This window comes from Cricetulus griseus, chromosome X, assembly GCF_003668045.3.
Source record: "Cricetulus griseus strain 17A/GY chromosome X, alternate assembly CriGri-PICRH-1.0, whole genome shotgun sequence".
NCBI lineage: Eukaryota > Metazoa > Chordata > Mammalia > Rodentia > Cricetidae > Cricetulus > Cricetulus griseus.
This window is the reverse complement of record NC_048604.1, coordinates 38,175,740-38,189,890: the sequence shown is the minus strand read 5'-3', so window position 1 is coordinate 38,189,890 and position 14,151 is coordinate 38,175,740. Positions and strand designations below refer to the sequence as shown.

At 41.1% G+C, this 14,151-nt stretch overlaps 1 protein-coding gene across 9 annotated transcripts in view; it reads right to left on the bottom strand.

Annotated features, from left to right (window-relative positions):
• The window catches only part of Acsl4 (acyl-CoA synthetase long chain family member 4), a 74,723-nt gene extending 61,408 nt beyond the window's left edge, over positions 1-13,315 (bottom strand). For 6 of the 9 annotated variants that reach the window (XM_027433640.1, XM_027433643.1, XM_027433642.1 and 3 more), the window contains exon 1: positions 13,143-13,314. The gene's annotated coding sequence lies outside the window, so the exon portion shown is untranslated. Of the gene's footprint in view, positions 1-13,142 lie in introns of all 9 variants that reach the window. The other 3 variants (XM_027433637.1, XM_027433639.1, XM_027433638.1) reach the window with 1 other exon arrangement.
• Positions 13,316-14,151: the final 836 nt, after the last annotated feature.

Here is a 14,151-nt window from a genome sequence, read left to right as displayed (position 1 = left end):
CCTGTACGTTAAGGGGCTACCACCTGTACGGATGTGCAGTACCCACCTCTGTTACCATGGAGGAAAATGGAAGACATTCCTTTCGTGCCTGGAGTTGCAGATAGTACCATACATTGTCTATACTAATCTCTTCCTGTATACAATCTCTATAATAAACTTTAATTTAGAATTTGGGCAGAGAAAGAGATGAACAGCACTAGGCACTAGTAAAACGATTATAGCAGGATTTTATAAATTTTATTTAAAACTCATGAATTATTCATTTCAGGAATTTTCTACTTCATATTTTCAGGCTGATTGTGGGTAACTGAAACTAAAAGTGAAACTGCAGCTAAGAGGAATTCTTTGGAAAAAAGATATTCTGTATAAATAATTTAATATTTAATCACTTGACAATCAGGAAAATGCTTTTAAAAATCAATGTAAATGTATGGGCGTACATATAATTTTAAAAAACTTAGCTGCATATAAAAATTCTGGCCTATATACTTGACACTAAAAACAAAACTAAGTAAATGAATCTAAAAATTTCTGGGGGTTATTTTGAACTGTAACATCCCTATGAGATCAGTCATTCTGCTTTTTTAAAAAAGCATAGCATGTATAATTGTGTTTGAATGAAAATGCTAATGCCAACATTTCTATTTGTAGAAATAAACACCACATGGCTTCCCAATTAAAGGTTGCATAACTCACAAAAGGTGCACCTGAGCCTTGCCTTTTCTAGGTTCCAATTATGGGAACAACTTGCCTCCAAGAAATTCTAACCTATCTCTGTGTGATGGTTTGAAGGAGAATATCCGTCCCCCGACCCCACCCCCACCCCGCCAGAGTCATGTATGTAAACTCTTGGCCCCCACTAGGTGGCCCTGTTTGGGGAAGTGATGCAACCTAGTTGGAAGTCTATCACTCGGTGGGCTTTGACAGGAAGCACTTTGGATTCACTCTCTGCTTCATGTTCAAAGTTGATGTCATTTCTCAGCTTCCTGTTCCTGCTGCCATGTCTGTCCCTTTCCACCATGCCTCCCTGCCATGATGGTCTCCTATCCCTCTAGATCTGTGAGTCCAGAAACACTTTTCCCCTAAGTTGCTTTTGGTCGTGGTATTTTATCACAGCAACAGAAAAGCAATGAATGCATTTTTTTTTAAATTGTGGAGCGTAGAGAATCCCAATGCTCTCTGAAACCTTTTTGTTCTTGTCTTGGTACTTGATACTCTCTACACCCCAAATATTCCACAAAAGATCTTAAAGTCATGCTAGACTAAGCTTACAATTAACAAAATCTGAAAGTCTTTGGTTCCAACCATACGAATATCATTATGCCTGGCCTACTTTTCTCTGTTCTAATTTTCTGAAACATATTTGCCTGGCAAGGGTTATGACTACTCTTAGTTCCATCCTTCAGTAAAGCTAGGGATTTTCAACTATTCATCTGGCTTACTGCTTGACTCCATAGCTTCAGTGGCCATGTGGAACACAGCATCTTTTACTTGGATTCATCCTGGTGCTATATTACTGCGCTTTCTATCTTCTCTTCTCAAAGCCATGACTGGCTTTTAATCTCACTCACCAAGTTCCCGTTTCCTGGCTGAGAGCTGTTTCAAATTTTCTATTTAACTGAGGCGCAGAGATGCCTAACAGATTCTAAGTAGAAGTAATGCTCACCAGCCTCTCAGCAGTTAAATAAAATGTCCTACTGATTTTGTGAGAAATGAATAAAGGAACAAAAATATCATAAAAAATAATAAATTTTACCTAGGCTTGGTGGCATCTTCCTATAATCCTAGCATTTGAGAGGCTAAGGCAGGGGGACCTGACATGAGTTTGAGGCCAGCCTGGACTACACAGTGGGTTCCTGGGCTGTATAGTGAGACCCTGGCTCAAAAAGAAGAGCAACAAAAATAGCACAATTTTGCTTCTTGGCCCCATAGCATAATCTCAGGAGATTATAATGACTCTTATTTGTTTAATTAATGCTTCATGAGAAAGCAGGATACAGTCACGAATGCTCAAAATCAAATCAAAGTTGGTCCTCTTAACATGTTTCTCCCAATTCTCAATTTTATATACTACAGAGCTATCATAAACAAAGTTTCATGCTGTTATAGATACCTGGATTTTCCTTTACTTTCCTAAGTTGCAAAATAAAGTCCTTTAACATACACAGCTTTAGCCAAAATCTAGACATGGCTACTGTTTCCTTCTGTAAGCAAAATATGCACACAGGTTCAATTTGAAGATTTTTCACTAGAATCCCAGTTCACACACCAAAACTTAATGACATCACACATAGCTTACTTCTATCTCATCACTTTAGCAATAATTTTTGTGCTTGTGTAGAATCTCTCTCTCTCTCTCTCTCTCTCTCTCTCTCTCTCTCTCTCTCTCTCTCTCTCTCTGTGTGTGTGTGTGTGTGTGTGTGTGTGTGTGTTATATGTGCACATGTGTATGTATATGCAGGAGCAAGCACCCATGTATATGCAGAAGCCAGGAGACATGAGGTGTCTTGCTCTACTCCTCTGCACCTTATTCCTTGAGACGGAGTCTGTCACAGAACCTGGAACAAGGCTTATGAGCCAGTGAGCCTCCTCTTGCGATCTCCACCCTCACCCCACTCCCTAAGACTGGGGTTACAGGGAATCTTTCAACCATGCTCAGTTTTTTTACAAGGGGATTTGAATTCAGCCCTCATGTTTGCATAGCATGTACCCTTAACCCCAGACATATAACTACAATTTTAATACAGGTAAAGTCTGTCTAGATATTACAACAGAATGCGTATATGGTGGCCCTATGTATGGGACTATAATGAAGTTTACAAAGCTATCGCCTTGTAAGGTTATAGAAAAATCCATTAGTCACATTTGCGATGACATTGGTGTAAGCAAACCCATTGTGCTCCAGGCATAATTGAACCACAGAATGCAATTATATACACTACAGATACAATGGGCTCTACCGCCTAGCTTTGCATAAATATGATGTTCGTGCAATGATGAAAGCAACCAATCCATTTCTCAGAACAGAGTCCCATCATAAACTGACACACATCTGCAACTTGCTCATACTTTAATGGAAAACCATCTGAACTGGCTTGATGTTGAGAACATAAAACTTTGTTGGTCAGCTGGGCGGTAGTGATGCACACCTTTAATCCCAGTAGAGATAGGTGGATCTCTTTGAGTTTGAGGCCAGTCTGGTCTACAAAGTGAGTTCCAGGATGGGTTACAAAGCTTCATAGAAACCCTGTCTCAAAAAACAAAACAAAACAAAAAGGACTTCCTTGGTCATACTTTACTTTTGGTGATTGTAACTTTTCCTTAAATATTACAGTGTGTCTAAGAAACCAGCTATTTTTATGAAAATACTGTATTTTCACAGTACTATGTTTCTTTTCTCATAAGGTATCTATTTCATTTCCATAGTCACCAATCCTCAAAGATGCCTACAGGGAGGCCCCTGCACTCCGGGGAGCCTCTGGAGGTGGACTGGCGTTTTTTCCCTGGTGTGGGGGGGACTTTGAGAGCCCATCCCACGTGAAGGGGTGCACTCTGTCTCTGGACACACGGGGAGGGGCCTAGGCCCAGCACAGGAAGATTTGGTGGACTTTGTGGAGCCCCTGTTGGGGGCCCTACCCTGCCTGGGGAGTGGTGGGTGGATGGGGTGGGGGGTAGGTTGGAGGTGGAGGAGGAGGGATGACAGGGTGAGGGGAGGGAGAGGGAGAGGGGACTTACATGTGAAACAATCCTGTTCCCTAACTTGAATTAATAATAAAATAAAATAAAATAAAAGATGCCTACAGTACACTATAAAAAAGGAAAGTTACAAATCAGTATATAGAGTAAGAACTCATTCTGTACACAGTATAGATGTTTTTATCTATGAATACTAAGTGTCTGTATGCATGCAAACATGTATGTATAAGCATATATATTAGAAAGTTAACAAAAAAAATTAAAAAAAGAAAGTTAACAATGGCCAGGCGGTAGTGACGCATGCCTTTAATCCCAGCACTTGGGAGGCAGAGGCAGGTGCATCTCTGAGTTCAAGACCAGCCTGGTCTACAGAATGAGTTCCAAGAAAGCCTCCAAAGCTACAGAGAAACCCTGTCTCAGAAAAAAAAGAAAGTAAGTTAACATTGGATCTGAACATGGTATTATATCCTTGTATATTGTATTTTCAAAGAAGAAAATTTAGAAGATTCTCTATGGGAGAAAAAGTTACATTTTATAAGACACCTGAATGCTCACTCAGTAGAAGCCATTACATTTGCTATATAATAATGATAAGCACCCTCCAGTGGGCAAATGTTTCTTATTAATTTGTACAACTACCAATAAAATAGCAATTACAAATGTTAAATACACTTCAGATTTATAGAGAATAACAGATTTCCTCTATCGCCACTCCCTTTTCCTCTAGGGATAGCTACTCGGCAATAATGTGTTTATCATCATACCATTTTTTATTATCTATACACATGATAAGGTCTGTTTACCTTTAGATAAGTGGACTCATGGTCTACAACATTCTGTGACTCCTTGAGTGTCAGTTCATCTAGGGCTCACTGACAGAAATTTTTCTTTTTCTTTGTTCTAGGATACTATATACCACAGCAATATATTTATACAAATTCTTTTTTGGTTTTCTGAGACACTATTAACCATGACTGACCTAGAACTCACTATGTAGCTGACATCCAACTCAATCCACAGAGATCTTCCTGCCTTGGCCTCTAAAAGCTGGGATTTTATTTATCTATCTGAAAGATACCAATTTACAACCCTCTGTGGCTTTTTCTAATTTCACACCCATACTTCAAAAACAAATCATTATCTGCACATCTTTCTCATTAATAGGCTCACTACATATCATGCTTATTATACAGAAATCCCTTTATCTAATTTGAACTAGAACAGTGAACATAAAAGGTCAATTTAAGGGAAAAACTTTTCTTAATGTATCACTCAGCAAACATTTCAGGTTATCTTCATTTCATTTTATCAGTGGCAAAGGTACACTCATTCACCAAACTTCTGATATAGGGCCCAAAAGTCAAGATGTTTCTCTTGGTTGCAAAGGAATTTAAACTGAATTCTTGGGATAAAAATGCCAAGGAGCTGAAGATACTTGCAAAGCAATGAGCATGCAGACAATTTTCAAATTTCTGTATTTACATAAATTTTATACTGTCTTACTCGTACATAATTACATAGTTATTACTTTTAGCAATTTGCACTCATCAACTCTTCCTAAAACAACTCATTCATAATAAACCTAATATGATCATCACCAGTTCCAATCATTATCCAAAATTTCTTCACTGTTCACTCCCCACCACCATCCCCTACCTGCCATATGTAAAGCAAATCCCACATACTGTGTATCATTTCACTTGTTTCAGTACGAATGCCAATTCCACTCACTGATATTTTATAAAATATTAAGTCATATATTTTAAGAACACTACATGATGTAGCTCAGTAGTAAAACACTTGCCTAGCATGCAGAAGGCCCTGGGTTCCATCCCCAGCAAAACAAATGCATACACATTATTATGGACAACCAACTCCACAGGTTCAATACAAGCACATGGAGCTAACAGCAATTGTTCAGTTTTACCAAAGAAATGACCATCATTATTTAATACAGTGAATCAGATAAACAGAAGTCAATTAAAGTTTCCACAGCATATTCAGAAGGCCCCTCAAAATCAGCCACTTGCCTTTTTGACTTTGTTAGACTACTTTTATATTTTTTATACATTTTTAAATGTGCCCTTATATTTTAAAAAATATATCTACTATACTTCTGCATATGACGGGATCCACTTCCTTCCAAATGTACAGCCAAGTGTCCTAACTTTGTTTCCATTTTTGGCATAACACTTAGGGCATGTAAAAGAACTAAGTGTCAAGTTAACAAAAGAAGGAAGTTGTGCAAACAAAATAATAAAACACAGTGGAAGTTCAACTTGGTAGCCTAATACTACATGTACTTAAAGATTACAAAGCAGTTTCTGGTGCAAAACTGCAGCCATGCCAAGCTCACTCATTAGCAGTCTGGCATAGGCCTCTATTAGACTTAGTAGTTACCAGCCAGTAAACTTGACATTCTCTCTGAAATAACCCACACCTCAACAACAAAAGTTAGGTTTCCTAGTTCTCTAACTAGGCCTTAATTCTACTGTCAGGCTTGGTGAAGAAAATTAATGTAATCTTCAGAGAAAAGCAAAGGCTATAAACATTTCCTTAATAAAATAGAAGAAATTAGCCCCAATTAAAGTTGCCTTATCTGGCCGGGCGGTGGTGGCACACGCCTTTAATCCCAGCACTCTGGAGGCAGAGGCAGGCAGACTTCTCTGAGTTCGAGACAGGCCTGGTCTACAAGAGCTAGTTACAGGACAGCCTCCAAAGCCACAGAGAAACCCTGTCTCAGAGAAAAAAAAAGTTGCCTTATCTGAGAGTTCAAAATTTTTCTCTAATGGTCCAGGGAGTAAAGAGACCTAGGTCTCTGTGAATATGGCCAGACAATACATAAATGAAGCCATATGGCTATGTTCCAACTGAAGTTTACTTACAGAAACAGGTGGTGGACAGGATTTGGCCATGGGGAGTATTTTTCTGCCCCCTGACTTACACCAGTTTGCTCTTTTTTCCTAGCAGGAATTTGATACCCTAACTGCACATTGACTAGAACAGATATGGTAGCCAGCAAGGAGACATGTGACTACTGCAGTATCACCATAGAAATGAATATTCTTAAAATTAATCACTAGGCACACACAATTTTAAAATATGATAGTATAAGCATCACCAAAAGCTAATATTCACTGAAAAAACAGTTAAGGGTTGTAGATGTTAGCTCAGTGGTAGAGCAATGTCCTGACCTCTGTCCTTACACCATATAAAATAAAGCTAAAATTGCCAAGTAGTGACGATAAAAGAAAAACAAATAGTAAGACAAGCTTAAGTGCTTTATTACAGTAGAAAACGCCTAACTAAGCATAATTGAAATTCATAACTTCACTACTCAAAATGCAGGAATAAACTCTCAAAGTGTGTTTAAATAAAAGCAAAACTTTGTGATTTAGATGACTAAAAATTTTTTGCTAAAAATTATAGTTTTGACAAAATATTTTTAATTTAGAAAGTGGAACCCATAATTGCCTTGGCACATTGTGCGTGTTTAATTCCATGTTGTACTCGACAAGTGGTAAAGCAGACACTAGATTTTAAGGCACTAAAGGATAGCAGCCATTTTAGCATGGTAAGAGCATGCATAAACCAGATTCACACGCTAAGTTCAAAGCCACTTGCCACAGAACATATGTGAGCTGTGGAACTTACTGAAACAGTAAATACATTGCTTGCAGGAAAAATTAATGGGATGTAAGGCTGAACACAAAGAAGTAAAATTGAATAATGCAAGTATATAAGACCCCTTGAGACCAGAAGCATAGGCCATGTCAATTTTTTCTGCAATGTATTTACTGTCTCAGCAGTCCAAATTAAAGTTCTGCAAAACTCCCTGTGAAGAGATTGAAAACACAAGCCGCAAGCTGAAGGAACATACTTTCAAGCCATTTCACAACAAAAGATCAATATTTAAAACATACAAAGAACAATACTCAACAATTTCAAATAATCTAATATGAAATTAGACAAAAGGATGATAGGCATTTTTACTGAAGATCTAGCAAAGGCCTGTAGGTTGTCCACACACCAGTGGATGGCACCATACCCATGAGAGTGGAAAGGCTCCATGGTGTGTTGGGGGCGGGTATCCAGAAGTTGGTAGAGGGGAAGAAGGGGCAACTATGATAGACCTGGTAGTGTGTTTTCAGGGCTGACCTTTGGCACTGACCAACCAATTGGTGTGGTCTTCCCTGGGGAGGGCCACCTCTCCTGCTCCCAGCTTTCCCAGTTGCCTATAGTTCTATATAGGGTTGAGTACTAGTCCCTGTCCACTTTGGCATGTTTGTTGGTGTCCTCCTTGCTTAGTTCACATTTGAGTGGTCACATTGGTGAGATTTTACAAGTATAGCTTCTGATGTTACTAGGAGACACAATCACTTAGCAAATTCCCTGACCCTCTGGATCATACAATCTTTCTGCCCCCTCCAGCAATATTCTCTGAGCCTTAGATAGGGGAGTGTGTGTGTGTGGTTTTAATATATCCACTGGGACTGGAAACATAAACACAAAGTAAACAGTATACCAATTCAATGATTTTATTTAGGGTGTGTGTGTGCATGTACACAAACACATATATGTACACATATATGCAGTAACAATTTAAAAAAAAAAGAGGCCGTGAATTTGAAGGAGAAAAAAGAGGAGTAGTTAGAAGGGAGAATTTGGAGTGAGAAAAGAGAAGGGAGAAACACTATGATTAAAATATAACCTCAAGGCTGGACAGTGATTGTATAGCCTTTAGTCCCAGCACTCGGGAGGCACAGGCAGGCGGATCTGTGAGTTCAAGGACTGCCTGAATTATACTCAGAGAAACCCTGCCTCGAAAAACAAACAAAAACTAGGCAGACAACACCTTTAATCCCAGTACTTGGGAGGCAGAGGCAAGCAGATCTCTGAGTTCAGGCCAGCTTGATCTACATAGAGAGTTCCAGGCCAGTCAGGGAGAGAGACACACATAGAGAAACCCTGTATCAAAAAAACTACAACCTCAAAAATCTAAAAGAATGCACAAATATAGTAAACAAAAAAGACCAAGTAGTAGCAAATGCAGATCATGAACCACCAAGATATTAAAATTAAAACTATGAAGAGAAAGATCACATACTGATAGCTAAAGGGAAATTAGAATATCATATGGGAAAAAAAGTAGCAATGCAAAAAAGCTGACAGTCACAAAAAATTCATACACTGCTAATGGGAATGTGAAAATGGAGACCTCTTGGAAAAGTTACTTTGAAATCTAAACATGCAACTACTACTGTATAACCCGGCAATTGTATTCCTAGACAATTATCCCAGAAATTAAAATTTATGCTCATACATGGAAACATCAGAGGTTCTTTGATAGGTGAATGATTAAACACTCATCTATGACAAGCCATGCTACTCAATAATAAAAAGAAACACATTATTGATTAAGAGTATATCCTCTCTATAAATCTCACAGATCTCCAAGGAATTGTGCTAGTGGTAGGGGGCAGCCTAAAATGGTTACAGTCTGTGTTCTCATTTAGCATTCTTAAAATGACAAGAAGAGACATGGGAAATAGATCACTGAGAGAAAGGTGGCTGTAAATATAAAAAGGCAACACACGAATCCTTGTGGGATAGAATTGTTCTGTGACTTGCCTGGAATGCTCAACAGAAAGCTACACATGGTAACACCATGCAGAACTAAACACAAACTGCATGCTAAAAGTGGTGGAATATTGGGGCTGGAAAATGGCTTAGCAGTTAAGAATGCTTGCTGCTCTTGCAAACAGAATGAGAGTTAGTTTCCTGTACCTATGTCAGGCAGCTCATAATTCCTATGGCTCCAGCTCCAAGGCCCTCTTCTGGCTTAGGTGTGCATGCACACATACATACAAATTAAAAATGAAAATGATTTTTTTAGAAATAAAAGAAAACCTAGTAGAATGTAAATATGATGGACAGACTAGTTCACCTTTTTAGTTGTACTATAGTATTTATGATACCAACACTGGGTGAAATCAGATATAGGGTATAATTTATGACAACCTACAACACAACTCATAATCAAAAGAGAAAAAAATATGAAAATATATTATCAGCCAGTAGCAAGAGTTGTAAAACAAAGCTTGTGTTTCTCCTAAGGAAAGTCAAGGGAAGGGAACTATATAGCCTGCCTGTGGTGGTGCACACCTTGAGTCCCAGCATTCAGGATGCAGAGGCAGGCAAACCTTTTGAGCTCAAGGCCAGTCTAGTTCCAGTAGAGCCAAGGCTATATAGATAAACCCTGTTTCAAAACACAAAAACACTAGGGGCAATGTTCATCCCAGCACTTGGGAGGCAGAGGCAAGTGGATCTCTGTGAGTTCAAGATCAGCCTGGTCTACAAGAGCTAGTTCTAGCACAGTTTCCAAGGCTACACAGAGAAACCCTGTCTCGAAAAAGCAAAATAAATAATATTGTAAGCAAAACACAAAAACAACTAAAAAACCAACAGTCCACAATATTATACACTTATCTCTTCCTCCCCTATTGAGGCTTAACTTCGAGGGGATTTTATCCTGACTTGGATATGACCATTTTCAATAAAAATAAACTACATGCCCATGTCTCACTAAAACCACACCATCAATTTCATAGGTGTTGTTCTCTTAACCATCATATCCTGAAGGTCTACCACAAAATAAGAACAAGAAAGTAGAATGAATTTATAAATAGCATATGCTTTTTAAATGATTTTTAAAATTTTTGTTGTTTGTTGTTGTTGTTTGAGATAGGGTCTCTCTATGTAGCCCTGGAGCTTTCTATGTAGACCAGGCTGGCCTCACAGATCTGCCTGACTCTGCCTCCCAAGTGCCACAACACCCAGCTGAATCATTTTATTTTATGTCTAGTGTTTTGTCTACATGTTTGTGTACCACATGTATGCCTGGTGCTCACAGGGGCCAAAAGAGGGTATTGGATCCCTTGGGACTGGAGTTATCGGCAGCTGTGAGCCACCATGTGGGTGCTGAGAATTGTTGGATCCCTTGAGATGGGAGTTACAGATAGGAGTGAACCACCATATGGTGGTGGGAATTTAACCTAGTTCCTCTGGAACCGCAGCCATTGTTCTTAACCACTGAGCCATCATTCCAGGCCCTCTGTATGCGTTTTTTTTTTTTGTTTGTTTTTCGAGATAGGGTTTCCCTGTGGCTTTGGAGGCTGTCCTAGAACTCTCTCTTGTAGACCAGGCTGGTCTTGAACTCACAGAGATCCACCTGCTTCTGCCTCCCAAGCGCCGGGATTAAAGGGGTGCACCACCACCGCCCGGCCTCTTGTATATGCTTCTAAAGTTACTAGCCAATTACCATTTTAAGGCTGTATGTTCACATCCTCTTACAAGTTTCTAATGGCCATGGCTGTCTAAAATTCAAGTGTGATACCCATATTTCTCATTCACAAGAGAAGTTAACCTGCTTCTGAATTTATGTACTAGCACATGTAGTAACTCATTAAGTCAGGATGAATTAAGAACTAAGCATAGCTGGGCGTTGGTGGTTCACGCCTTTAATCCCAGCCCTCGGGAGGCAGGAGGATCTCTGTGAGTTCAAGACCAGCCTGGTCTACAAGAGCTAGTTGCAGGACAACCTCCAAAGCCACAGAGAAACCCTGTCTCGAAAAACAAAAAAAAAAAAAAAAAAAAAAAGAACTAAGCATAACTTGATTCGTAGACCTTTGAGAAATGCTCTAAAGTGATGTAACAAGATTCAGCCACAGCCTTAATGTGAAGTATATATTACATATATACTTTTTTCCTAAAAATCTCATTATTTTCCAAATACAGGATCCAACATGAGGGATTTATGACTCATTCTGCCAAACCATAGATTCATTTTCATTTGTATATGTGAAAATTAAGAAAGGTGCCTTGTTCAAGGTTGGTATAGCTAGATACAGCTGAGGCTAGAATCTGAACATCTCCAGAGTCTGGATTCAGATCTCTTGCCACCTAATTGGGCAAGATTCTTTGTTCTTTCTCCACCCATCACATCCCTAACCAATTCGTTCGCAAAAAAAAAAATCAATTATTTCATTTAGTTTTAAGAATATTTTTGAAAGAACCCACAAAGCTGCAATCACTCAAACTTTGAAATCGGTCTAGCATGTTTTGCACTTTTGCAGATTCAGGTGAAAAGATGAGCTAGTCTGCAATTTAAGGGAGGCCTTACATTTAAATTTTGGCTTGACATGCTCAGTAGCAGCACTGTAATTGATATCCACTTGCTGATTTATATATCAAGAATATTTGAAAGCCTTGCTTGTTGGAAGTGAAAGAAAAGGAAAAAAAAAAAAACCTAAAGTTACAAGAGCTGGAAACGGCTTCCTTAGGTAAAATGTCCATAGAAATGTGTAACTAAGCATTAATTTAGAGGTCTAAGAAACAAAACATGAGAAGGAACCTCGGCTATGCTTGAATTTGAATCCAACTGCATGACAGCTGGGCATATTTTCATAGAAGAGGAAACGGAGTGGTTGATTAAACCATTAACCAGTAAAGCAAACGGCTTACTTCTTCAGCAAGGTTCATTTCCCCTTATTCCGATCCTTACCTTCGTTTCTCTGAGTGAGGACTGACTTTTTTTAAGATGAAAAGTACGAAGGAGCAAATTAATTTCAAGAGAATGAAAAATGTCTTCAAAGGAGATGTTGGAGTAAAAAAAAAAAAAAAAGGAGAAATGACGTCTGATTTCAAATATGTAACCGGTTAGGCAATGAATCACATTCTCCTAGGTTTTTCTGTCTATAGACATCAGCCACAGTTCTTTTCGGTACCCGAATGAGAGGAAGAGGAAGTGAATAAACCTAATATTAAATATACCTACTGAACGCGGGGATGAAGACGGGAAGAACACACCATGCATGCTTCAGCTAGGATCCAGATGTTTGCTAACATACTTAAATGTATGGATGCTGAGAGGGTATCTATCGAAACCTAAGGCACCCCCCTCAAACTGGAGAGGGCAGACGTTTCTATAGCCAGAGAGACATCCCCCCACCCCCACCCAGCCGCTCATGCCCCGACCCTGTTAGAGTGACTGGGAGGGGACAAAATGGAGCTGAGGTCTAGGGGCGCCCTAAAGGTCGTTTGGAGGTCTAGCAGGCACTTTGTGTGCTCAAGTCAACTGAGTCTTGGCAAAGCCCTGTATCCCCGGGAGGAAGAGTTCTCATGGCCCTCGGGTTCAGGGAGCTACGGGGAAGAGTCAGGCGGGGTTCTGGAAGATCCCCGGAGCGCATCCAAGGAGATAGCGATAGCGATTATTATCTCCACCGAATCCCTGGAGCTTCAGGAGCCCGCGGCCGCTACCGGGAAGCCGAGCGCCCCCCTGACCTCCAGCCGGCTCAGGTGAACAACGCGAAGCCCGCCAGGGATTGGGGGGCCCTCCGGACACCGACCCAGCGGCCGCAGGCTCCCCAGCCTAGGAATACACTCACCTAAGGTTCTGCCTCGTCCAGCCACCACGTCTCCGCCACTCGGTCCGGCCTTAAGGGGAAGGAAGCTCACGGAGAGGAGCCCGCGTGCCCGCTAGCTCTGGAGCTGCCTTGCAAGGAGGGGCGCGCCGCGGAGGCCAGTGGAAAAAAAAGCCGCAGCGGCGCGCGCGCAACCCGAACTGCCAGCGGAGGCGGGGCGCGGCGCGAGCCCGGAAAAGACGCGCCCGGAGGGCGGGCGGAACGGGGGCGCGCGGTGGTGTGGCTGAGCCCGCCGAATCGCAGGCGGCCGCCGGCTCGGCCCACCCACGCGCCCGCCCCCGCTCGCTGAGGACGTCACCGCCACAGAGGCGGAGCCCACTGGGGGCTGGCGGCTGCTGCAAAGGAGGATGGCTGCTACCTAGGGGTCGCGGATCGCTAAAGGCTTTCCCCGGAGCCCATTGCGACAGTGTTGGTCCCGCAGTGCTGGGCAGAACCCCCCCCCCCAGGGCTTGGCGCACGGTGGCGGAGAGCTGCAGAACAGGCCCACGCCCTAGCGGGCTTCCCAGGACTCCACCCAGGTTGAAAGTTCCCCCAGGTCATCTTCCAGCGGCCCTTAGTAGATACCTATCTTTGGATTGCCTCGTGTTTCCTATAGGAGAGATCTTAACCCGGTTTTCTGGCTTCTAACTCCGGATAGCCTGAGCCAAAGCCACGCATCCTTTTATCTTGCCTTGAGCTATGTTAAGATCCTTGCTCCCTCAAGGCTCATGAAATGTCTCTTGAAGGCAGGGTTTTGCAAATCGATCAGTCAAGGCTAAAGAGCCCACAACTGATAAGAAAAAGTCAGGGCAATACTGTGAGATCATATTGCCTCTAAGCCTGTTTTTGATAAAGGCTTTTTTTTTCTCCCCCAAAGAGTTGAGAAATTGTTTTAAATACAATTCCAAAGGCCATCTCAGGGCTTCAAGACATTGTAATTGCGAATAAGCCACAACAAACTGCCAAGAGTACATCACCAAAAGAAATGTCAACT